The 24639-nt window shown below is 42.4% G+C and overlaps 1 long non-coding RNA gene across 1 annotated transcript; it reads left to right on the top strand.

The window, feature by feature from the left end:
- The first annotated feature begins 606 nt into the window (after positions 1–606).
- Positions 607–10314, top strand: LOC147349803 (uncharacterized). Its single transcript, XR_015150205.1, has 3 exons — positions 607–737; positions 812–941; positions 10253–10314. It is a non-coding gene; the product is annotated as an uncharacterized LOC147349803 (long non-coding RNA).
- Positions 10315–24639: the final 14325 nt, after the last annotated feature.

The following is a 24639-nucleotide window of genomic DNA, read 5'->3' as shown; positions in this document are numbered from 1 at the left end:
GACCAGGTTGAGAATTCCCACATCTCCTTCACCCTCTTTATCTAAAATTGTAGACTCAGCAAGTCTGTGTGTTCATTTCACTTGATGAAAGTCCAAAACAAGGACCAACATATGGGAGACAGAACTTTCGTGAGGCAAATGTCTGTGCTTGATTTAGACTCAGCTGGATTAATACACCATCACCTGGATGAAAATTTTTTTAAAAAAATTGAGGTTTAAAAGAAGTTATTTCAAGATACCAAGACATTATTTCCACTGGAGGCAGCCAGGGCGTGAGTGAGTTTTCCAGGGCTCAGATGCTTTCGACCTTTAGCTCAAAGACTATGGTTAGAGTCACTCGTGGCCTTGTTTCCTCCAACCTCAAATTCTCCACTCACCTTTTCTAAGACCTACTTCCCTGCCCTTTAATCATTTTTATTGCTTTTCCCTGGATCATCTCTAGGTCTTGACATCTCTCTTAAGATGCAGAGGCCTCGAACTGGGTAAAGAATGCTAATGAGGAAGTGAGCAATGTGGAATCCATTAGGAGGATTAGTTCCTGGGCTTCCACGTGCTGCTCATTCATCTCAACTTTGAAAGTCGTGTCCAGGAGGCTCACTCGCCTCCAGATCTGTGGTCCTCAATGACCCAGAGCTTTCACTGCTGCTCTGCTCCTGCGTCTTCTGAAGCTCAGCCCTCCTGGGTTTAAGGCTCTTGCTCCTGATCAGTCTGCCTTGTATTGTGTGCATCTGCTTTGGGTAAAGACTCTTTTTAAAAGATTTGCCTGGAATTTAATCTCACTTAATCTGCAAACTTCCCATTGCTTCATCAGACCCAGCAGGAAAAGTACTCGCAGAAGCCCTGTGCCTGGTGTGGTGGCCTGAAGACACAGCACATGCTGCTGGGAGCTCCTGGCTCTGAAAAGGCTGTGGGGCTATTGGGCTGACCTGGATCCGTGCCAGGTGAGGTGCCTCACCCCACACATACTCTGAGTTGCTGTTGCAGGAATGGTGTTTCATCAGTTCAGGCAGTAAACCCAGCGATTTCCGTGACCACATGGCTGGTCTGGAATTGGCTGCCGTGGATTTGTGAAAAATAAATGGTAAAAGGCTGCCCTTGGTACTTTCTTATTCTAGCCTTGGATGAAAGTTGAAAACATGGTTTTAAGTTGTAAATAAGGGAAGGCCTGTGTGTGTGGGTGAGGTGGGAATGCTGCTTCATCTAATATACAGAGTTCTTTGGCATGTAAGCCAAAGATGCTGCTTAGGGAAAGCAGACACTGACTGAGGTGGGAGCCCTCCTGAACAGTTCTCTCAGGGGCTGGGGAACGGTCATGTCAAGGATGAGTCTTACCAAGTCAAGCTGATTGGAGGCAGAGACTGAGCTTAGGCTCAGGGCATGACAACTCAGTCCTGAACAACACCTCTGGCTTCCTGCCACCTATGGGCCTTACAGTCTTTTCATCTATTTTTTCTTTTTAAGGATAGGATATGCTTTACCTGCATATCTCTCAAGGTTGTTATGAGGATAAGGCAAGACAGGGATCTTATAGGGCTATGTCCATGCCAAAGAATTCTACACTAGGGAGCAAAGCTTATGTACCCATTCACATTAAGTTTGGTGGCACAAAACCTCTAAATAAAAAGGGCTTAAATATAATGCAAATGTCTCCTTCTCATGTAAAAGTGCATAGGTGTGTGTTCCTGGGCAGGTTAAGCTTCCCAGACTACTTCCAGTTTGGCTACATGTGGCTTCATCCTCATTGTCCAAGGTGGCTCCTGGGGCTCCAGCCATCACATCATGATTCCAGATGGTAAGATGATGGGAGGAGAGAAAGGAGAGAGTGGGTCTTTCTCATGAAAAGACTTCTTGGGAGTTTCACAGAAAACCTGTTTTCATCTTGCTGATTAGGACTTGGTCATCTGTCACACCTCGTAGTGAGAATGACAAGAGAGGGGCATTTTGTCTGGACAGCATTGTGTCCAACTAGACATTGTGGTCCAGGGAGAAGAGGAGGATGGAGAAGCTAGTAGAATCTACCACAGATTATATCTTCTTAATAAAAGTTAAAGCCTAATTAATACCCTTCATCTGGGTCTTTCAGGCCCATTTCATCTCCATGGGTAGAGCACATGACCCCCTCTGACTAGGTTTTCTCATCTCTGAAACAACGGAATTCCCACACTTCAACAATTCATAGAACACTTGCATGGTGTGGCTGTGCTCCTGTCTGGACACGTATCCCTTGCCAGGGCTGGTGTCTACAGACCACCCCCTGATTTGTTCTCTTCCAGTGGACTTGTTTTGAATTTCTGTTTATTTTGGAAAGAAAACTTTGTATCATTCCCACAACTGGAAAACTATTGTTATTTGCCATGAAGAGAAAATGCTAAGTCATTTCAGTCGTGTCCGACTCTGTGTGACCCCATAGACGGCAGTCCACCAGGCTCCCCCATCCCTGGGATTCTCCAGGCAAGAACACTGGAGTGGGTTGCCATTTCCTTCTCCAATGCATGAAAGTGAAAAGTGAAAGGGAAGAGAAAATAAGTATTTTAAAAAACAAGTAAGATAAAAACAAGGAAATATGACAGCTCCCAAGGCTCAGACCTGAGGCCCTGTCCCTACTGGTTGAAGAGAACCATCAGTATGTGGTGGGGAGTGTTAGAGAAACTGTACCTCCAAGCTGGAACTTTCTTCTTGCCCTAATGAGAAGGATTGAAAACTTCTTCTCTGTGTGATTTAATTTCTCTTGATGTCACCTGAGATCATCTCACTTTCCCTAGTAATATGGGCTCCATCCTTTAGCAGACATTTCTATTCTATGATTCCTAAGTTTTTTTCTCTTGCACTGAGAGTTTTTAAAAGACATGTACCCTCAAGCCAATGGGTCCAAGTACTGCTGTGCAGCCTCGGGGATTTTCCAAGGGAACTCAGGTCTCTGGGGTTGACCTAAGGTTCAGAGACCTAGGCGATGCCTTGAAGTTATCCTAACGTGACATTCGATGCCATCAGAGGCCAGGTGGGGCCTGGGCTCAGCCCAGGGCAGCCAGGAGGCCAGGTGTGGAGGGGTTCTGCTAACTGCATGACTTGTTTGCATCGGACTTGTAGCCTAAAGGACAGGAAGGAAGAGGGCTCAGTTTGAAGGATAGGGGCTTCCTCTGAAGGTGGAAGACCCCAATGGCTGCTACTGCTGCGGCAAAACACCATGCAGACCCTGGACTGCTGCCCCATTCCAGTGACTTTCCCTGTGTGGCCCCTGACAGAAGTCTCCAAACCTTGAAAAAACTGGAGTAAAGATGAGAAACGTGTAAAGGAAGCTGGCTCTGTTTTTCTCACAGCACATTTCAAAGAGCCCTGGGAGCCGGGGAAGATCTTAATGGAGAGTCTAATTGGACAGTTTTCTTAAATTTTATCTCCTGAGGCTTCTTTTAACTTGTGCTGGGGAAATGGCTTGATCTTTTATAGTAAAGGTAGCTGGTGGTCCCTGTCAAATTCAGTAGAATGGGAGGGTCCCAAAGGCCTTGGGCAAGGCTGTCTACCGCTGGTTAAAACTTGAGCTACCAACAAACCCAGATGCAGATCCAGGAGTCCTTTGAACTTGGGGCCTAGTGTGACGGCTTAGCTGTCAGGGTCTAGGGGAAATCTCACTGGGATTCCTCCTTTGTGTATGTGGGGCTGTTGGAACACTGTGTTCCTGAGGGGGAGAGTGATGATGGGGTGACAATGGGAAGGTTGGGGCGACAGGCATTGAGGTGCAGCTGAGGACACTGCCTTATGGTACGTGAGACATGACATCTGAGTGAAGGTGAGGCGGATCACTGTGAGTGGACAGGATCGGATTTGGGAGGATCCATGTGGATCCAGTGGACTTGTTTTGAATTTCTGTTAATTTTGGAAAGAAGACTTTGTATCATTCCCACAACTGGAAAACTATTGTTATTTGCCATGAAGAGAAAATAAGTATTTTAAAAAACAAGTAAGATAAAAACACTGCACTGTCCTGCAGAGGGAAAGGCAGAGAAACTAGAGGAGGGGATGATGGTGCGGGGAATGGGGCAGAGGCCAGGAGCCTATTTCATCAGAAGAGAAATCTGCACACTTTCCGTGCAGAACACAGAGGCTGGGCCAGCACGGCATCGGCTCTGTGTCGCTCACAGCCCCCAGAGTTAGGACCCATGTGTTTGGGAAAGGCTGGGTTAGACAAGGTCCCTTATATAGTCCTCTTCAGCCTTAATTTGCTCATGAGCTCCCTGGATCTCTAAGGAATAGAGTACACAACTCCAACCACAAAATCTGATATTTTTTTCTCCCCTGGGATAGCTAATAACCAGAGGCAACTGGGATAAAGCATTAGGTCACATCTGCAAAGACCCCATTTTACCACTCACTCATAGAAGCATCTGCTAAACACAGCTCAGGGTCAAGACCAGGGATGTTACAAAATAGTTATAATCTTTATGCTCAGAAATTCCCATTAGACTGGGAGAAACTGACTTTAAACATCTAAAACCAAGTGAATACATGTAACTGCAGAACCATGTAATGTTCCAAGGACATTCAAGGGCAATTCAGAGGAAGCAGGTCAGCTCTGCCTGCAGGGACCGGCCTGAGATTCAGCAGAGGACCTACCAGGAGTGGGCATGGGGTTTACCTAAGAGGAAAGAAAGTGAAAGTTATGTCCGACTCTTTGCCACCTCATGGACTCATGGACTTCTCCAGGCCAGAATACTGGAGTGGGTAGCTTTTCCCTTCTCCAGGGCATCTTCCCACCCAGAGATTGAATCCAGGTCTCCCACATTACAGGCGGATTCTTTACCAGCTGAGCCTCAGGGGAGCCCAAGAATACTGGAGTGGGTAGCCTATCCCTTCTTTCTTCCTAATCCAGGAATCGAACCTGGGTCTCCTGCATTGCAGGTGGATTCTTTACCAACTGAGCTATCAGGGAAGCCCAAGAAGAAAGAGGGCCTTGGCAAAAGAAAGACAAGTGCACAGCCAACACCCTGGAGGCTGTGTGAGAATTTCAATGTAGCTAAAGCTCACAGCAATATGGGGGTGGGGTGGGAGAAGACGCTGCGCAGCTACACAGAATCTGCTTCCAGGAGGGCTGAGCCCCATCTGGCAGGTCAGCTGTTTCCCAAATGGACCATACCAGCACCTTAAGATGAACAAAAGATATTCAAGGGAAAAGAAACACCCTTGGGTCAAATGCACTTGAGGAAAACAGGAACTAACTAAGTGCCCATCAACAGATGAATGGATAAAGAAGACATGGTTTATATAGACAGTGAAATACTGCTGCTGCTAAGTCACTTCAGTCGTGTCCGACTCTGTGTGACCCCATAGCTGGCAGCCCACCAGGCTCCCCCGTCCCTGGGATTCTCCAGGCAAGAACACTGGAGTGGCTTGCCATTTCCTTCTCCAATGCATGAAAGTGAAAGTGAAGTCGCTCAGTTGTATCCGACTCTTAGTGACCCCATGGACTGCAGCTACTCAGCCATAAAAAATGAAATTTTGCATTTGCAGCAACATGGATGGAGTTCAGAGGGTATTATGCTAAGTGAAATGTGAGACAGAGAAACAAAAATACTGTATGATCTAACTTATTTGTGGAATCCAAAAAATACAACAAACTAGTGACTATAACAAAAAGAAGCAGACTCATATGTATAGAGAACGAACTAGTGGTTACCGGTGGGGAGAGGGTAGGGAATTAAAAGGTAAAAACTTTTGTGTATAAAATAAGCTGCAAGGATATATTGAGTCCTGGTGGCTCAGACAGTAAAGAATATGCTTGTAATGTAGGAGACCCAGATTCGATCCCTGAGTTGGGAAGATCTCCTGGAGAAGGGCATGGCAACCCATTCCACTATTCTTGCCTGGAGAATTCCACGGACAGAGGAGCCTGGTGGGCTACCATCCATGGGATTGCAGAGTTGGACACAACTGAGCGACTAACAGTTTTACATAAATGGAGTATAATCTTTAAAAAATTATGAATCACTATATTGTTATAATCTGTCCGTTGTATAATATCATATATCAACAAATATTCAATAAAAAATAATAAAAAAATTGCCTTTTTGACCAGAGAACACTCAGACCATTAACTGAGTTGATATGCATTTTGAGTTTTCAAGGGTTGTTTATTGTAGTGCTGGCTGAGAGCTCACTGTCTGTGGAACACTTGATGTTGTGATGTTATGGAAAATGTTGCTGTGAGGTACGGAGAATTAGGAAGGGTTTTCAGCAGCAGATTGGCCTGGCCAGGTATTAGAAAGATCACTTTGGTAGCTGGTGTGAAGGATGCACTGGGGTTGGGGTGGGGGAGTCAGGTGGAAAGGACACAGTCTCTTGCCTGTCACATACTTTCATGGTCTGACCCCGACGTTTCCTTCTCTAGTCGTCGTTCCCATCTCTCCATTCAGGAGAAATCTTCTTCCAATATATGGACTCCTGGGGCAACTTAACTGAATGTCTTCTATGGATAATCATGTTATCTCCCCTATCAGAGAATGAAATAATTGAGGGAAGATCTTTTGTCTTACTGTGCCCCAGTAGATACACTCTAAGTTCGGTCTATCAGAGTAACCTTCCCATAAGGTGCTTCTTCATTTTGGCTAAAGAGTGGTCAACACACTGCAAGGTAGAGCTCCACGTCTGCTGAGAGCTCAGGGAGAGCTCTCCTGCATGCACAGGCAGCTTGTCGAGGATGGTGTTTCAGGACAGGTCACACTGGACTTGGAGGAAGGGTAAATTCTAGATGGAGCGAAGGGAGAGAGGCAAGCATGTGAGCCAGGTGGGAGGCCTGGAATGATCAGCACCTGCTCCTGAAACCAGGTGAACTGGAGCATGTAATAGGTAAGGATTAGGGATCACAGAGCAGCCTGAGTGAGCTGGGGCTAGATGATGGAGGTCCTTGTAGGTGAGACAGAGAAGCTGATTTCTTATGACAGGTGGTTGTGGTCATCTCCAGAGGTGCTTTTGCAGAATGGCTAGTAACTCACAGGCTGGTCCTCTAATGTGTTTTGCCTAAAGAATTGATGTCTGTGGCAAAGAGAGAGGCCTGTCCATCAGAATCTGATACTAGGTACATGGCTAGATTACATTTCTGAGCCTCCATCCAAAGTAGATATCAGCCACATGACCAAGTTCTCTCCAGTGGAATCTGAACAAGAGTTCTACGCTGCTCCAGGCTTTGGTCCTGACTAAAACAATGCCCTGGTAGCTCAGTCGTAAAGCGTCTGCCTACAATGCGGGAGACCTGGGTTCGATCCCTGGGTCGGGAAGATCCCCTGGAGAAAGAAATGGCACCCCACTCCAGTATTCATGCCTGGAAAATCCCATGGACCAAGGAGCCTGGTGGGCTACAGTCCATCGGGTCGCAAAGAGTTGGACACGACTGAGCGACTTCACTTAACTTCACTTCAAAACAATGCCCTAGGGTTTGACAAAGAAAAAAAGGAAAGACTCTGAACCCCCAAATGACCAGGGGAGTCATAAGGCTCATTTGACTTTCACATGGGACAAGAATGTGAAAGTCAAACCAGAAGCTGTAAAGAACAGAAGTTTGGAAACTACACTACATAAATGTAAAAGGTTTGTTTGACTTTAAGAATGTATTTAAAAACGGAGATATAATTCACATAACATAAAATTCATCATTTTAAAGTATACAATTCAGTGTTCTTCCGTATATTCACTAGATTATGCAACTATCACTACTATCTAATTTCAGAACATTTCATTATCCCAAAGAGAAAACTGGTACCTTAGCAGGCACTCCCCATTTTCTCCTCCCTCCAGTCCCTGACAGCCACTAATCTGCTTTCTGTATCTATGCACTTTCCTATTCTGGACATGGTGTGTAAATGGAATCAGACTTATAAGTGATCTTTAGTGTCTGACTTCTACTTAGCATAATGTTTTAAAGGTTAGCCATGCTGAAGCACCAGTAGTACTTCACTCCTGTTTATGGTTGTCCATTATATGGATATACCAGCTTTTGTTTATCATTTATCAGTTGATGGAATTGGGCCTTATGACATCCATGGTTACTTCCACCTCTTGGGTGTTATGAATAACACTGTTGTGGATATTCATGTACAAGAATTTGTGTTGTGTTTTTATAACAAGTTTGTGTGTGTGTGTGTGTGTGTGTGTGTTATGTTTCATGATGCAGGTCATGTTTTCATTCTCTTTATAATATACCTGGAGTAGAATTGCTGGGTCACATTTTGAGGAATGCAGAGTGTTTTCCAAAGTGGCTTCCTCACTTTATATACTCAAGAAATATGTGAGGCTTCAAATTTCTCTATAATCTCACCAACACTAGCTAGTGTCTTTTTTTTTTTATTTAAAAATTATAATGTTTAAAAATTAAAGACTTAATCTCAAAAATATACAAGCAACTCCTGCAGCTCAACTCCAGAAAAATAAATGACCCAATCAAAACATGGGCCAAAGAACTAAATAGACATTTCTCCAAAGAAGACATACAGATGGCTAACACACACATGAAAAGATGCTCAACATCACTCATTATCAGAGAAATGCAAATCAAAACCACAATGAGGTACCATTTCACGCCAGTCAGAATCGCTGCGATCCAAAAGTCTACAAGCAATAGATGCTGGAGAGGGTGTGGAGAAAAGGGAACCCTCTTACACTGTTGGTGGGAATGCAAACTAGTACAGCCACTACGGAGAACAGTGTGGAGATTACTTAAAAAACTGGAAATAGAACTGCCTTATGACCTAGCAATCCCACTGCTGGGCATACACACCCAGGAAACCAGAATTGAAAGAGACACGTGTACCCCAATGTTCATCACAGCACTGTTTATAATAGCCAGGACATGGAAGCAACCTAGATGTCCATCAGCAGATGAATGGATAAGAAAGCTGTGGTACATATACACAATGGAGTATTACTCAGCCATTAAAAAGAATACATTTGAATCAGTTCTAATGAGGTGGATGAAACTGGAGCCTATTATACAGAGTGAAGTAAGCCAGAAAGAAAAACACCAATACAGTATGCTGCTGCTGCTGCTAAGTCGCTTCAGTCATATCCGACTCTGTGCGACCCCATAGATGGCAGCCCACCAGGCTCCCCCATCCCTGGGATTCTCCAGGCAAGAACACTGGAGTGGGTTGCCATTTCCTTCTCCAATGCATGAAAGTAAATAGTGAAAGTGAAGTCGCTCAGTCGTGTCTGACTCCTAGCGACCCCATGGACTGCAGCCTACCAGGCCCCTCCATCCATGGGATTTTCCAGGCAAGAGTACTGGAGGGGGTTGCCATTGCCAAAACAGTATACTAACACATATATATGGAATTTAGAAAGATGGTAACAATAACCCTGTAAGTGAGACAGCAAAAGAGACACAGATGTATAGAACAGTCTTTTGGACTCTGTGGGAGAAGGCGAGGCTGGGATGACTTGGGAGAATGGCATTGAAACATGTATACTGTCATATATGAAACAAATTGCCAGTCCAGGTTCGATGCATGATACAGGATGTTCAGGGGTGATGCACTGGGATGACCCAGAGGGATGATATGGGGAGGGAGGTGGGAGGGGGATTCAGGATGGGGACCACGTGTACACCCGTGGTGGATTCATGTTGATGTATGGCAAAACCAATACAATCAGTTCAGTTCAGTTCAGTCTCTCAGTCGTGTCCGACTTTGCGACCCCATGAATCGCAGCACGCCAGGCCTTAGCCTCCAATTAAAATAAATAAATTTATATTAAAAAATAAAAATTAGATACCCTAGTAGATGTGAAGTGGTATCTGCTTGTGGTTTTGATTTGTGTTAATATCTTAATTGTCAGTGATACTGAGCATTGCTTCATGTGCTCACTAATCATTTGCATATCTTCTTTGGACAAATGTCCATTCCAATCCTTTGCCCATTATTAAATTAGCTAGTCTATTTTGTTATTGATAAATTATGAGTTTTTAAAATATAAGATTTTTATGGATTTTTTTGTATTTGGGTCTTTGATCCTCAGTTTTGAGGCATTTTTTGTATGTGCTGTAAAGTAGGGGTCCAAGTCTATTCTTTTGTATGGGAATATCCAGTTATCCAAGGACTATCTCTTTTTTTTGTTGTTTTAATTTTAATTGGAGTATACTTGCTTTACAATGTTGTATTAGTTTCTGCTGTACAGCAAACCACTTTGCATATACATGTATGCAAATATATGTATGCAAATCAGCTATACATACACATATAACCCTTCTTTTTTGGATTTCCTTCCCATTTAGGTTACCACAGAGCACTGAGCAGAGTTCCCTGTGCTACACAGTAGGTTCTCATTATTTATCTATTTAATGCATAGTATTAACATTGTATATATTGTCAATCCCAATCTTCCAATTCACCACCGCTGCCCTCCCCACCTTCTGTTAAAAAGACCATTTTTTCTACACTGAATGATCTTGACACCTTGTCAAAAATCAATTGACCATAGGTGTATGGGTTATTTCAGGATTCTCAGTTCTGTTCCATTGACCTCTATATCTTCTCTTATTCTAGTTTCTCACTATCTTGATTACTGTTGTTTTTCAATAGGTTTTGAAATTGGAGAGTCTGCCAACATTGCTTTCTTTTCAAAATTGTTTTACTCTGCTGGCTCCCTTTCATTTTGATAGGAATTTTATGATTTTGTCAATTGATGCAAAAAAGAAAGCTAGAATTTTGAAAGGGATTGCATTTAATATGTAGATAAAATGGGGAATATTGCCATCATAACAATATTTAGTCTTCTAATCAATAAATATTAGATGTATTTCCATTTTTAGATGTTCTCTTTAATTATTTTTGAGAATGTTTTGTAGTTTTTATTGTACAAGTCTTGTATTTCATTCAAATTTATTTGTGATCCCATGGACTATAGCCTCCCAGGCTCCTCTGTCCATGAGATTCTCCAGGCAAGAATACTGGAGTGGGTTGCCATTCCCTTCCCCAGGGGATCTTCCTGATCCGGGGATTGAACCTGGGTCTCCTGCATTGCAGGCAGATTCTTTACCCTCTGGGCCAAGGTGGAAGCCCCTATTAAATTTGTTACTTATTGTTAAATTTTGTTCTTTTTGGTGCTATTTTAGAACCGTTTTCTTAATTTCACTTTGGTTTGTTCATTTCTAGTGTAGTACAATTGACTTTTGTATTTGATCTTATACCCTGGAACTTTGATTAACATATTTATTAACTCTAGTGTGTTTTTCAATGGATTTTTAAAGGATTTTTCTATATTCAAATCATGTCATCTGTTAATTGAGTTAGTTTCACATCTTCCTTTGTAATCTGAATTCATTTTATTTCTTCTGTTTTCCTAAGTTCCTTTAGCTAGGATCTCCAGTACAACATTAAATGGAAGTTGTTAGAGCAGATATCCTTGTCTTGTTGCTGAAGTTTTCAGCTTTTTACCATTAAGTAAGATATATTAGTATGGGGTTTTCATATATCTGCTTTATCAGGTTGAGAAAATTCTCTTATTCCTAGTTTATTGAGTATTATTGCTAGGCAGTGGTCTTGCATTTTGTCTATTTTTTTTCTATTGAGATTATCATGGGTCTTTGACCTTTGTTCTATTAATGCAGTGTATTACATTGATTCTTACATATTGAACCACTCTTGCATTCATTGGATACATTCTACTTGTTCATAGAGTATGTGCTGGTGCTGGTGCTTAGTTGCTCAGTCATGTCCAATTTTTGTGGCCCTTTGGCTCAGACGGTAAAAGCCTCTATGTGCAATGCGGGAGACCTGCGTTCGATCCCTGGGTCAGAAAGATCCCCTGGAGAAGGAAATGGCAACCCACTCCAGTACTCTTGCCTGGAAAATTCCATGGATGGAGGAACCTGGTGGGCTACAGTCCATGGGGTTGCAGAGTCAGACACGACTGAGTGGCTTCACTTTCTTTCTTTCTTTGGACTATAGCCTGCCAGCCTCCTCTGTCCATGGGATTTTTCAGGCAAGAATGCTAGAATGGGTTGCCATTTTTCTCCTTCATGGAATCTTCCAGAACCAGGGATCTAACCCACATCTCCTGTGTTTTCTGCATTACAGGCAGCTTTACACACTGAGTCATTGGGGAAGCCTCATACAATAAAACCCTTTATATATGTTGCTGGATTTGGTTTTCTAGTATTTTGTTGAGGATTTTTGCATCCATGTTCATAAGATATATTGGTCTGTAATTTTCTTTTCTTGTGATGTCTTCATTTGGCTTTGGTATCAGGGTTATACTGGCTTCATAGAGTAAGTTGAGAAATTTTCCCTTCTGTTTTCTTTTTTAGAAGAGTTTGTGAAGTGTTGGTATTAATTCTTCTTTAAGTATTTGGTAGAATTCACCAGTGAAGTCATCTGATCATGTGCTTTTCTTTGTAGGAGCTTTTTGATTAATAATTCAATTCCTTTACTTGTTTTAAGTCTGTTCAGATTTTCTGTTTCTTCTTGAGCAAGTTTAGGTTGTTTTTGTCTTTCTAGAACTTGTCCATTTTATCTAGATTGTCTAAATTATTGGCATAAAATTTTCTTAGTATTCCTTGCAATCCTTTTTTACTTCTAACAGGTTAGTAGAAACATCATTTCTCTATGGATTTCAGTAATTTAAAACTTCTCTCCCTCCACTAGCCAGTATGAAGATTTTTTTTTGCCAATTTTGTGGATCTTTTCAAAGAATTAAGTTTTGGTTTTGTCTTTTAAAATTTACTTATCCATTCTCTCTTTTTTTCCCACCTTGATATTTATTATTTCTTTTCTCTGCTTCCCTTGGGTTTAGTTTCTCTTTGTTTTCTTGTTTCTCAAAGTATAAGTTTAGGTTATTGAACTAGATCATGTAATTAAAAAAAAAAGTCCATCCTGCCAAGCTCTTCCTTTTAATTGGAAAGTTTAATTATTTTATATCTATGTCTGTTATATAGACTTATACCTGCCATTCGGCTGTTTGTATTTTATTTATCTTAGGCCATTTCTGTTGTTGTTCCCATTACTGACTTCCTTTTTGTTATATACATATATATTTTCTGATATTTTATTTTAATTTCCTTGATGATTCTTTTACTATATATTTTAATTGATTTCTTTGTGATTACCTTGAGGATTGTAATTGTCATAACTTATTAGAATTTATTTTATAAAATACAACTCAATTACAATAGTATACAAAAATGTTGCTCCTGTATAGCTATGCTCCTCCCTCCTCCTTTGTGCTTTTGTTACCATAGAAATCACATTTTATATATAGTATGCCCATTAACATAGATTTATATTTATGACAATTTAGCTGTCAAGTCAGATAGGAGAAACAAAGAATTATAATAAAAAAATACATGCTTTTGGGAGTTTGGGATTAGTAGATGCAAAGTACTGTATATAGAATGGATAGAAATTCTATATAGCACAGGGAACCAGATTCAATATCCTGTGATAAACCATCATGGAAAAGAATATGAAAAATAATATATATATATGTAATTAAATATACATAACTAAATCACTTTGCTGTGCAGAAGAAATTAATACAACATTGTAAATCAACTACACCTCAATAAAAATGCTAAAAATACCTTTATACAGTATTCTATATTTACTTCTGCAGTTACTGTTCCTGGTGCTCTTTATTTCCTTATATGGATTTGACTTATTTTCTAATGGCATTTCATTTCAGTCTAAATGACTCCTTGCAGAGCAGGTCTAGTGATAAACTCTTGCAGAGCAGGTCAAGTGATAAACTCTTTCAGTTTTTGTCTATCTGAGGATATCCTAATTTTTCATGTGTGAAGAATAGTTTTGCTGGATATAGAATTATTTGTTAGTAGGTTTTTCTTTTTAGGTCAGCATTTTGAATGTGTTGTCCAACATCTTCTGGAGTTCATGCTTTTTGATGAGAAATCAGCTGATGAGGGATCCTTGCACAAGATAATTCTCTTCTCTGCTGTGCTTTGACTATTATTTCTTTATCTGTATCTTTTAGTAGTTTGATTAGGAAGTGTCTGGGTGTATATCTCTTTGAGTTTATGTTTCTCACTTGGACTTTACTGAGTTGCTTAGTTGTGTATATTAGTGTTTTTCATCAAATTTGAAAGTTTTAAGTCATATTTCTTCCAGTGGTCTTTCTGTTCCTTTGTCTCTCCTCTCCTTCTGGGATTGTTGCATAAGTTGCTTTCTTGATGGTGTCCCATGAGCCTCTAAGGCTGTGTTAATTTTTTAATTCTACTTGCTTTCTGTTCTTCAGACTAGATAACATTAGTTGACCCATCTTCAAATATGCAACACTTTCTTCTGCTTGTTCTAATTTGATACTATTCCCTAGAGTGAATTTTTCATTTCAATTATTGTACTTTTCAACTCCAGAATTTCCATATTTTTAGTATACAATTTCTATCCTTTTATGAATATTCTATATTTGGTAAGACATTGTTTTCATTTAATTCTTTGGACACGATTTCCTTTAGCTTTTGGAGTATATTTAAAATGACTGATTTCAAGTCTTTTACAGCACAGGCCATGTTTCTACTTCCTCAGGGACAATTTCTATTGATCATTTTATGTCCTTTTAAAGAGCCATACTTGTTTCTTTACATACACTGAACATTCTGTTGAAAACTAGCCATTTAAAACAATATATAATGTGGCACCGCTGGAAATCAGGCTTTCTCCCTTCCCCAGGGAGTATTGTTAGTTGTTTTTGTTTATTTGGTGGCTTTTCTGGACTTGTTCTATAAAGTCTGTATTCTTTATCATTTGTGGCTATTGAAATCTCTATCTGGTTTGCTTAATGGTCAGCTAATGATTGGATCTGGATTGAACCAGTAAGTTTCCAGGTCAGGTCAAATACAATGGCTATTTGGTAAAATAATCTGTCTGCAATGCAGGAGACCTGGGTTCAATCCCTGGATTGGAAACATTTCCTGGAGAAGGGAGTGGGGTAGGCTGGAGAATTCCATGGACAGAGAAGTCTGGCGGGCTACAGTCAAGTCAGACATGATTGAGTGACTAATACACACACACACACACACACAACTTTGCAAGTGGAGTCTTTCAGAGAACCCCTGGGCAGTCTGACCAGATAGGTCAGATAATGATAATTCTTTGTGAATGAGGCCTTGAAAGAGCTCCAGTTCCACTTTGCTCCCTCTGGTGGCTCTGAGCCTTCGCTGGGAATGACTTTCAAGTTTCCTGCTGAGCTAGAGAGTTAGAGATGGGACTCAGTTAAGCAAACCCACAAAGCTCATTGTTCTTAGCAAGATTCAGCTGGTTTTTAATTACATGTTTCCCAACTGCTGCAAGCTTTTGATTCATTTCTGCTGCTGCTGCTGCTAAGTCACTTCAGTCAAAAAAGTTGATAGTGGTAATTTTTGCCAATTTTTTCATTGTTTCTAGGGAGAAGAGAACTTCTGGGTCTTTACTCCAACAGTCATGCTGACTTGACTCATTGATTTTTTTTTTTTAAGTTAATTATTAAGTTGTAGTCACAGTTATCAGAAGAGCACTGGAATATGACTTCTCGGGTTCATATCCTGGCTTTGTCACTTATTAGTGCTTGGCTTTGGCAAGTAACTTAACTCCTTTGGGTATCAGCATTCTTTTATGAAGTGAGCATATTCATAGCACATCGTAAGTGTGTGCTTGTGCCTAGTTGCTCAGTCGTGTCTGACTCTCTGTGGCCCCATGGACTGTAGCCCTCCAGCTCCTCTGTTCATGGAATTTTTGCAGGCAACAAAACTGGAGTTGGTTGCCCTTTCCTACTTGAGGGAATCTTCCTGACCCACAGATTAAACCCATATCTCTTTCGTCTCCTGGATTGGCAGGTAGATTCTTTACTACTAGTCCTACCTGGGAAGCCCTTATAAGTGCATTGTGACTAAATAAAATGAAGTGATATGGAGAGTTCTCATAAGGATCCTTCGGAGAAGGCAATGGCACCTCACTCCAATACTCTTGCCTGGAAAATCCCATGGATGGAGGAGCCTGTTAGGCTGCAGTCCATGGGGTCGCTAGGAGTCGGACACGACTGAGCGACTTCATTTTCACTTTTCACTTTCATGCATTGGAGAAGGAAATAGCAACCCACTCCGGTGTTCTTGCCTGGAGAATTCCAGGGACGGGGGGAGCCTGGTGGGCTGCTGTCTCTGGGGTCCCACAGAGTCGGACATGACTGAAGCGACTTAGCAGCAGCAGCAGCAGCAACAGCATAAGGATCCTTAGCATAGAATAGGGATATGGTGGCTCTTAGCTATTGCTACTGGAATCTCACTACATGAGTGAACTGTTGATATACTGACAATTTTTAAACTGAAGTCAGTAAAATTATTTACTGAAGCCATAGAGGCAATGAATAACTGATTCAACCCCTCTTGCAGAATTGTTGCAAGGATTGATGATGATCTAGTCGCTAAGTCATATCCGACTTTTGCGACCCCATGGACTGTAGCCTGCCAGGCTCCTCTGTCCATTGGATTTTCCAGGCAAGAATACTGGAATGGGTTGCCATTTCCTTCAAGGATTAGCAGTATGTAAAATTTTCAAATTGTACTGAGTAGGTACTCGTTAAATCAGAGCTGCTCCTACAAATTATGTCTCTTAGTACCTTCCCATAGTCATGAAGTACATAGCTTCTCGAACATATCATTTGATTTTCTGATATGAATATGTGTGTTGGGATTAAGTGTATCTTGTAGCTGCTGTGAGTTTTGGTGAAACTGTTATCTGGGTTCTGTCTGTTATCTGGGTTTTGGCAGAGCTCAAAGACTCAGAAGGAAGAATCATCCATGATGGGCTTCTAGGCATGCTAATGGCCACATGGACAAGCAAGGTTGGCTTGATGTGAGGCCTCAGCACATTCTAGAAATTATCATCAGTTCTGAAGTCCTTTGGAGGAGGAGGAGGCAAGTGAAAGGGCTTTCAGAATACAGTGAATGGGGTGAAAGCAATTGATCAAGAGTGGCTAAAATGGAACAGGTGGCCCACATAAATACCAGCTGTGCATTATGGCCAAGTTTATTGCCAGTTTATGATGTTGTCCATGGTAATTTTACAACAGTTTTCTTTATTCTTGACATTGCTATAAATCTTGCCGTAAAATGGCTTTAATGCAGCAGGAAAGCTATGAAATGAAAGGGGGAACTTCAAGGATCAGTTGATTGTAGCGGAATGGAAAGGAGGCTAAGAATGCCCAGAGGGAAAATAATGGAAAGCCACAGGGAAACACTGAGGGACCAAATGTCTCATTATGTACTAGAATCTCTCCTCCCAAGTCAATTTAATTGCAAGGACAGATAGCACTTTTAGGATGAGTCCACCAGATGGCACCATCGAAAACATTTCTTAAAAGGCCCCTTTTTCCAATTGGGACAATTTAGCAAACCTGCTCTTTTTGGAGGAAGAAACAATAAGCTTCCCTGGTGGCTCAGATGGAAAAGAATCCACTTGCAGTGCGGGAGACCTGTGTTCAATCCCTGGGTTGGGAAGATCCCCGAGAGGAGGGAATGGCAACCCACTCCAGTATTCTTGCCTGGAGAATCCCCATGGACAGAGGAGCCTGATGGGCTATGTACAGCACAGAGCACAGCTATTTTCAGAGGAGGAAACAATATTTGTTTGGTTTTGGATGGAGAATAATTGTTCGCCTATTATCTTATCCTACTTTGTGTGTGTGTGATAGTTTTAAACAATGAAAAAATCTTTTCTCAAGAGACAACTTCAGCTTGGTTAGATTCTGGGGAAGTCTGAGCTAAACATCTCAGCTTCAGGTACACAGTTTTATATATCTTCTGATTAATAACAGTATACTTCATGCTTTCTTCTCGTTTCTTAGGCTAGGACTATACAAACCTATAACTCTAATTTTCTTTTTTGTTATCCCTGCCAGGAGCTAAGGGACACCACTAAACACCCCCACACCCTCTCCTCCTCATCCCTGACCTCTGACTCTGCCCGTATCTTGCCTTTCCGAGACCTGTTTCCCAAGCCTGGAACTCCTGGGAAACTCTCACAGGAGCGGTTCCTATGGTTCTTGAATTTATACACCAAACATAGCACAAATCAGAATCTGAGAAAACCGGGTCCATCCTGCCTCTTACTTGCTCACTTGTTATTTCAAGGGTTATTGCGAAGATGGGAGGGGATACTGTCTGCAAGGTCCTTAGCATACAACCTGGCGCAGCCTTGGTATTCAGTGAACACAGAAATGTTTTTTTTTATGTATGGCGACCCACTCCAATACTCTTGCCTGGAAAATCCCATGGACGGAGGAGCCTGGTGGGCTGCAGTCCATGGGGTCGCAAAGAGTCGGACACGGCTGAGCGACTTCACTTTCACTCTTCACTTTCATGCATTGGAGAAGGAAATGGCAACCCACTCCAGTGTTCTTGCCTGGAGAATCCCAGGGACGGGGGAGCCTGGTGGGCTGCCGGCTATGGGGTCGCACAGAGTCGGACACGACTGAAGCGACTTAGCAGCAGCATTAATGTCTTCAGCAGAAGCCTCCAAACATCTTCTTGTTATTCTTTGTTTCTGTTTTCCTCACTAACTTTTCCAGGAAATCAGGGAAGATGAGAGAAAACAGAAACTGAAATTTTGTATTAATTTCTGTTTATGGTACCAGAGGGACTTCCCTGGTGGCTCAGACAGTGAAGATTCTGCCTGCAATGTGGGAGACCGGGGCTTGATCCCTGGGTCGGGAAGATCCCCTGGAGAAGGAAATGGCAACCCACTCCAGTATTATTGCCTGGAGAGTCCCATGGACAGAGGAGCCTGGTGGGCTGCAGTTCATGGGGTTGCAAACAGTCGGACACAAGGGAGCAACTAACACTTACTTACCTCCTTACTGTGCCAGGGAAGGACCTTGCCTATCAGCTATGAGACAGACTGCTGTTTTAGACACTGAATTTTCCATACGATGTTCAGCATTCTTTGTGATGAGACTAAATGCCTGCACTGTAGACAGGTTTAGGGGAAAATGGAGATGGGACCAGTTCCTGTCACTGTCTGGGCAGGACCGGAGCAGCTTGCAGACACAGGACCTGCAAAGTTCAGGTGAAAAGGGCCCCGGTGAATTAGAGATGCCCTGGGCAGTTTTAATTTTCACTGTCCATGTCACTGGAATCACTTCTGTAAGGATGATTGGTAGATGGAGGTGGGGAGCAGGGAGATGAGGTACCGTTGAATACACAGAAATGGATGTTTTATCTCAGTGAGCCTTTGATAGTTGTTTTTCTGGAAAGCTGGAGTGAATGGACAGGCTCTTCTAGCCAAGTTATTTATCCCTCCCATCGAGACTGGCCGTCTCCCCCTGCCCGCCCCCCTCCCCCCGCCTCTCTCTGTAAAGCACCTCCCAAATCTCATGTGCTTTCGCCAAGGCATGAATTGGAGCAGGACTGATGGATACTGTTTGGAGGCATTCCAGACAGGAGCACTTGGCCTGGTCTGTCCCTGGAACCTCAAGTTCAAATTCCAGGGGACCTTAGGACTTCTAGAGCGCTCAGAAAACCAAAGCAATGGTCTGAGAGCCTGAGGGCAGGGCAGGGCAGGGAAGGCTCACCCATAAGGACGATGTTACACCCCAGCCTTGGCAGTTCCAGTGGCCCCGTTGCAGTTTCAAATACTTGCGAGCCCGGTTGGTCACAAACGTCCCTGCAGTGGCCCAGGGTCAGGGGGCAGAACCGGGTCTTGTTCAGACTGAAAGATAACAACTCCACTCTTCAAACAAACCTCGGCTGCTGCGGGGCCTAAACTTTGATTACATCTTTTGTTTGGATTCCACAAATGCTTCCTGACTGCCTGACAGGTTTCATGCTTATTATCTCATTTCCTCTTCCGAATTCCCAGGGTGGGAGTCAGGGGCAGAAGGGAGATACTCTACCTGTTTAGTTTGACTCCTTTCAGGCTGGAAGCAGGTGGGGTTCTCAGACTCTCCTTGACCTTCCTTAAGGACTGTAACCAGAAGTCTCTGGATCCCGGTGGGCCACAAAGCTGTGGAGGAGGAGAACGCAGAAGATATCCTGCCCAAGGCCATGTTAGTAAACACTGCTGGCTTGGGGGTGGGGCGGGGGGAAGGTGTGTGTGTGGAGTGTCCATTACTTGCCCCAGATGAGGCAAGAAAGTTGTGAGCAGTTGTCCCTTGGGCCACCCCCAGGCTCCTAGCACTGCCTGCATGGTGGCTGCCCCTCTGAGGTCTCCTCCACAGTCCTGTGAGTAACATCCACGCTGGGACCCAAGGCCACTCATTAAACGGGAGAGTCTCACCTTCAGATAAGACAAAGGATGGATCTCAGTTTTGTGGGTCTGAATCTTATGCAATTGTGGGATCTTCTCTGAGAATAAGAATACATAGTTACAGATTAATCAAATTGGGTATGAAAGAGAATGTGTAGAATAGAAAATAAATTATAAGCTACAAACTTTTAAAGCTGGCAAATATTGCAAATGTCACAAAAAACTCATAATTTATAATTATCTGTCTGACATACTCAATAATTTTTTTCCCTAGATCTTCTGGCTGTATCTTCTTTAATGACAATTTTGTGATATTTTTTACAGATAACAAGGCAAGATAATTTAGTCCTTCCTGTAGCATGGTTAATTAAAAAAAATTTGGGGGGGGGGGCGGTTATTATTGATAGTTTGGAAAGCTTCTTTTAGCTTCCCAAACAATTACTCTTAGAAACACAGATAAAAATCACTGATGATGTTGTGGAAATGTTTAAGATTGTTGTCAAATTTTAAAATATCTCAAGTTGCTTTCATATGAATAAATGAGCTATGAGATTTGGAAGGATATTTCGCAGACTAGCTTCTTCTGGCTCTGTGATTTTCCTCCTCCCATCCTGTGGTTTTGGTGTTGGGCACGCTGTGTAGCACAGGGCTGCATCCGGACCTCTGGCCTTGCATCGGGATGTCGTGACACTGGATGAATCCACAAGGTGGATGGAAGAGTGACCCTGGGAGCCAGGACACCCCCAGGACAGTCCTTACTAACTCACCTCTACAAGGAAGTGACTGCAGATCACATGCACATATTCCACAAAAACCAAACTAAATGTATCACCAACCTAACATCCCCTTAGCCTGGCCCCAAAAGTACTCACGGCCACTTCTCCACCACCGGACGTGATGGGAAGCATGCAAATGGAATGTCAATAGAAAGACCCAGCCTTAACCAATTGGCAGTGAAAATACCTCACTTTTGAAAATTTCACAAAAACATATGGTTATACACCCCTATCAGAACCGCTTCCAGGGCCTCAGAGGGACCTGTGCAAATGAGACACCCTGAAGCTTCAATGTCATCAGCCTCTTGTTAGCTTCACCTCTGGGCTCAAGGAAGGGCAGGTATTGCTTTTATCAAGTTCAAAGGGAATAAAGAGAGAGTCAAGGCCTTGGGCTGCTCTCTGTCTCTGTAGCTTGCATTTTCCAGTTCTTGTGATAAAAAATAGATTTAAATTATGTTCTAGGACAAAGATGAAAGGCCTTTGCACTCTTGACAGGCCCTACAACATCACTTCATCATCCAGTCCTAGGTGGGGAGAGCCTCTCTTTTCTAACAGGGGCTGGGCCCTCCAGCTCAGGAAGTCCTTAGAGCTCTGTGCATCCGGGGATGACAGTGAAGGAAAGGAGAGGAAGGCAGCCTGCATTTACTGAGTGCTTGCTGTGTGCTAGATATTGACTTGTGTTTATCTGGTTTAACAAAGCTACATTAGATATTCTTAATCCCACCCGAATACCAATTAGGTGTTAGACCTGTTGACGCTCAGAGAAGTCAGTTACTCAAGTGTTGAGCTGGTGAGCACACGACCAGGACTTAAACCTGTGTCTCTGTGACTTCCTAGCCCATGCCCTCTGGACTATTACAGCATGGAAAAGGCTGCCAATTCCAACACACGTTCCATTTTGCACAAAATAACCATTGCCTCAAAAAAAACCAAAAACCAAAAAACTGGATTTGGACTGGAAGTGAACTGAATCTATGGACTGCTTTGGGGAGAATTGGCTTTTTTTTTTTTTTTTTAATTATATTGATACTTCTTAACCTTGAATATGAATAATTTCTTTGGTAATTTAGGTATTCTTTAGAAATCATTGTTAAAAAAAAATAGATGACTGTAAAACTCATAGAAGCTCATAGTAACACACATTCTTAATAAAGGATTAGTATTCAGCATATATAAAGGACTACTATAAACCCCCAAACCAATCAATCCAATAAAAAAATAACAAAGGATATGAATAGACATTTCACAGAGATGGGAATAAAAAGTCAATAAACCTATGAGGATAAGTTCAATCTTGTGGGTAGTTGAGAAAATAAAAAGGCCACCACGGAATACTTTTTTGCCAATGACTTCTGAAAATTAAAAAAAATAAATCTGTTAAGATCAAATGTTCGAAATGTAAAGAACAGGAACACACACTCAGTTGATATAAGAGTAAACTGACATAAATACTTTGAAAAACAATATCTTATAAACTTGCCTGTAAGTTAATACTATGACCCAACAATTGTCTGTGTACTTTGGAGACGCTCCTTTCCATGGGCACTCAAAAGGCATGTATCAGAACACTTTCAGCAGTTATCATAGTAGGTAGCAGCCAAAATGAGAACAAATTAAATCTCCATCCACAAGAAAGTGTATAAGTAAAGGGAGAGTATATTCACTCAGAGGAATATTTCATAGATAAGAAAACGAACTAGCTAGTGCTGCCCACCAACAGGTAATGATGAAGAACTTCCCTGGCAGCCCAGTGTTTAAGACTCTCTGCTTCCACTGCAGGGGGCTCAGGTTCAGTTCCTGGTGACAAGACTTAAGGTCCTGCATGCCGTGTGGCACAGCCAACAGGCAAACAAATGTAATGACAAGTGAAAATTACTTTCTCAGACTTTCCAAATCAGATAAGATGATATCACTTTTATCAAGCTAACTACCAAAAAAGGCAAAAAACAGTATGTCATTTAGGAATACATGCACAATTAGCAACATCATTTTTTAAAAAAGCAAGAGAAGGAGAAGCACAGACTTAAGGGTGGTGGCTCCTTTTGAGCAGAGGTAGAGTCATGGGGTGGGAGGATACAGGCGGGATCCATGTAGATTGGCCACGGCACCTTCTGACGTTGGGTGGTGGAATCAGAGGTACCCACTTCACAATTATACTTCATAACTTTAACACAATCCTATCTGTTTTGTAAACTCTGAACAAGTGGATCCTCAATGCCCCCTGCTCCTGACACATAATGCACTTGCCATAAATACCAACCATATCAGAAAAAGTCAAGTGCTAGATACTGAGAAAAGTTTCCAGAGGCGGGAATTCTGTATCTGACCATGCACGATGGTTGGAGTAGGTGGGGCCCCGAGAAGGAGGTCTCCCCACCCTCCAGGCGCACACCTTCCCTTGATCCTATTTCTAGTCCTCTGTCTTACGCTGCGATGACCATTTCCCTGAGCCTGGGTTTCTTTGTTTCTGTTTTTCTGGAGTGACTTCTCAGGCCTTGCAAGAGTTGGAGGGCAGCAGTTGCTGGATGGGGTTGGACTGGAGCCCTGGGGTCCACAGGCCATCAATTTCAGGGTCAGAGAGGAGAGCCACAGTGCTTCTGACTCCCCACTTCCCAACGTGGGTGTCTGAACTTCTCTCAAAGGTCTCAAGGCTCTGCTGGGCCAGCTTGCCCAGCTCCACTCAACACCCAGCTTCCAAGAGGGCTATCATCCCTCTCTCCTCTCCACTGTTGCTTCCTCTTCTCTTTCCCTATCACTTGATCTCCTTAAAAATTCCCTTTCTGCTCATGTTGGTGGCATTTGGGGAAGTCACACTAGGTTCAACTCACCAGTCCCACTAGCTCAGAGTAACTCATTTCATTGGAATTTGTCTTTTCTAAGTGGAATAAGGAAGTTCCTGTCACTGGATCTTCTGGGTGGTTGAGTTCTGCTGGTCCAGGTTTAGGAGGGAAGGAACTAGAAACATGCTGCTGTTTCTAGTCATGCAGCTGCAGCCCGTCCCTGTGCGGTTTCCAGGAAGATTGCTGGGTTCTGAGGAAGCAGTTATGAAATAGTCACAGCATCATGGTTTTTACCATCACCACCACTACTACTGCTGCTTCTCTTTCCCTTTCTTTCCCCCCTTTTCTTTCTTTTTCTTTTTTTCAGCTTTAAACTTTAACATATTAATAATCAGTGTTAAATTTGCTCTCTAGTTTCACAGTCATGAGGCAGATATAAAAACATGCCTATCAAAGGGATTACTTTTTGTACTTTATGTACCAATTTATCTCTTTCAAGGTAGAATGGATTCGTTGAATCTGTCTTGAAAGATTAAATTATTTGATTCCTTTACAATGCAAGGGGTGACACCTGGCTTCTCATGACAATGGCATCCAGTCAAGTGGAACCTTCTGTGTGTGCCTGCTTCCTGCCCCTGCCCTGCGCTCCCCTCAAGTACCATCTGTGTGATTAAACTTTGTAGTGCTATCGACAAATGCAGAGCTCAAGTTAATTTAGAAAATATCATGCGTAACCTGTCCATTCTTCTCCTAACCCCAAACATTCAAGACTCATACAAGCCATGAGCATGTTATTTCAGCTGTCAGAGTAATGAAACCAATAACCAGGAGGTGCAGGTAATTCTAGATTATTGAAGACAAAGCACTTTAGCAAAG

The sequence above is a fragment of the Bos grunniens genome, chromosome 21 (assembly GCF_055505025.1).
Source record: "Bos grunniens cultivar Pamir isolate PY7600 chromosome 21, Bosgru_T2T1.0, whole genome shotgun sequence".
NCBI lineage: Eukaryota > Metazoa > Chordata > Mammalia > Artiodactyla > Bovidae > Bos > Bos grunniens.
Note: the sequence above shows the minus strand (reverse complement) of the source record. Positions and strands in the feature narration are given on the sequence as shown.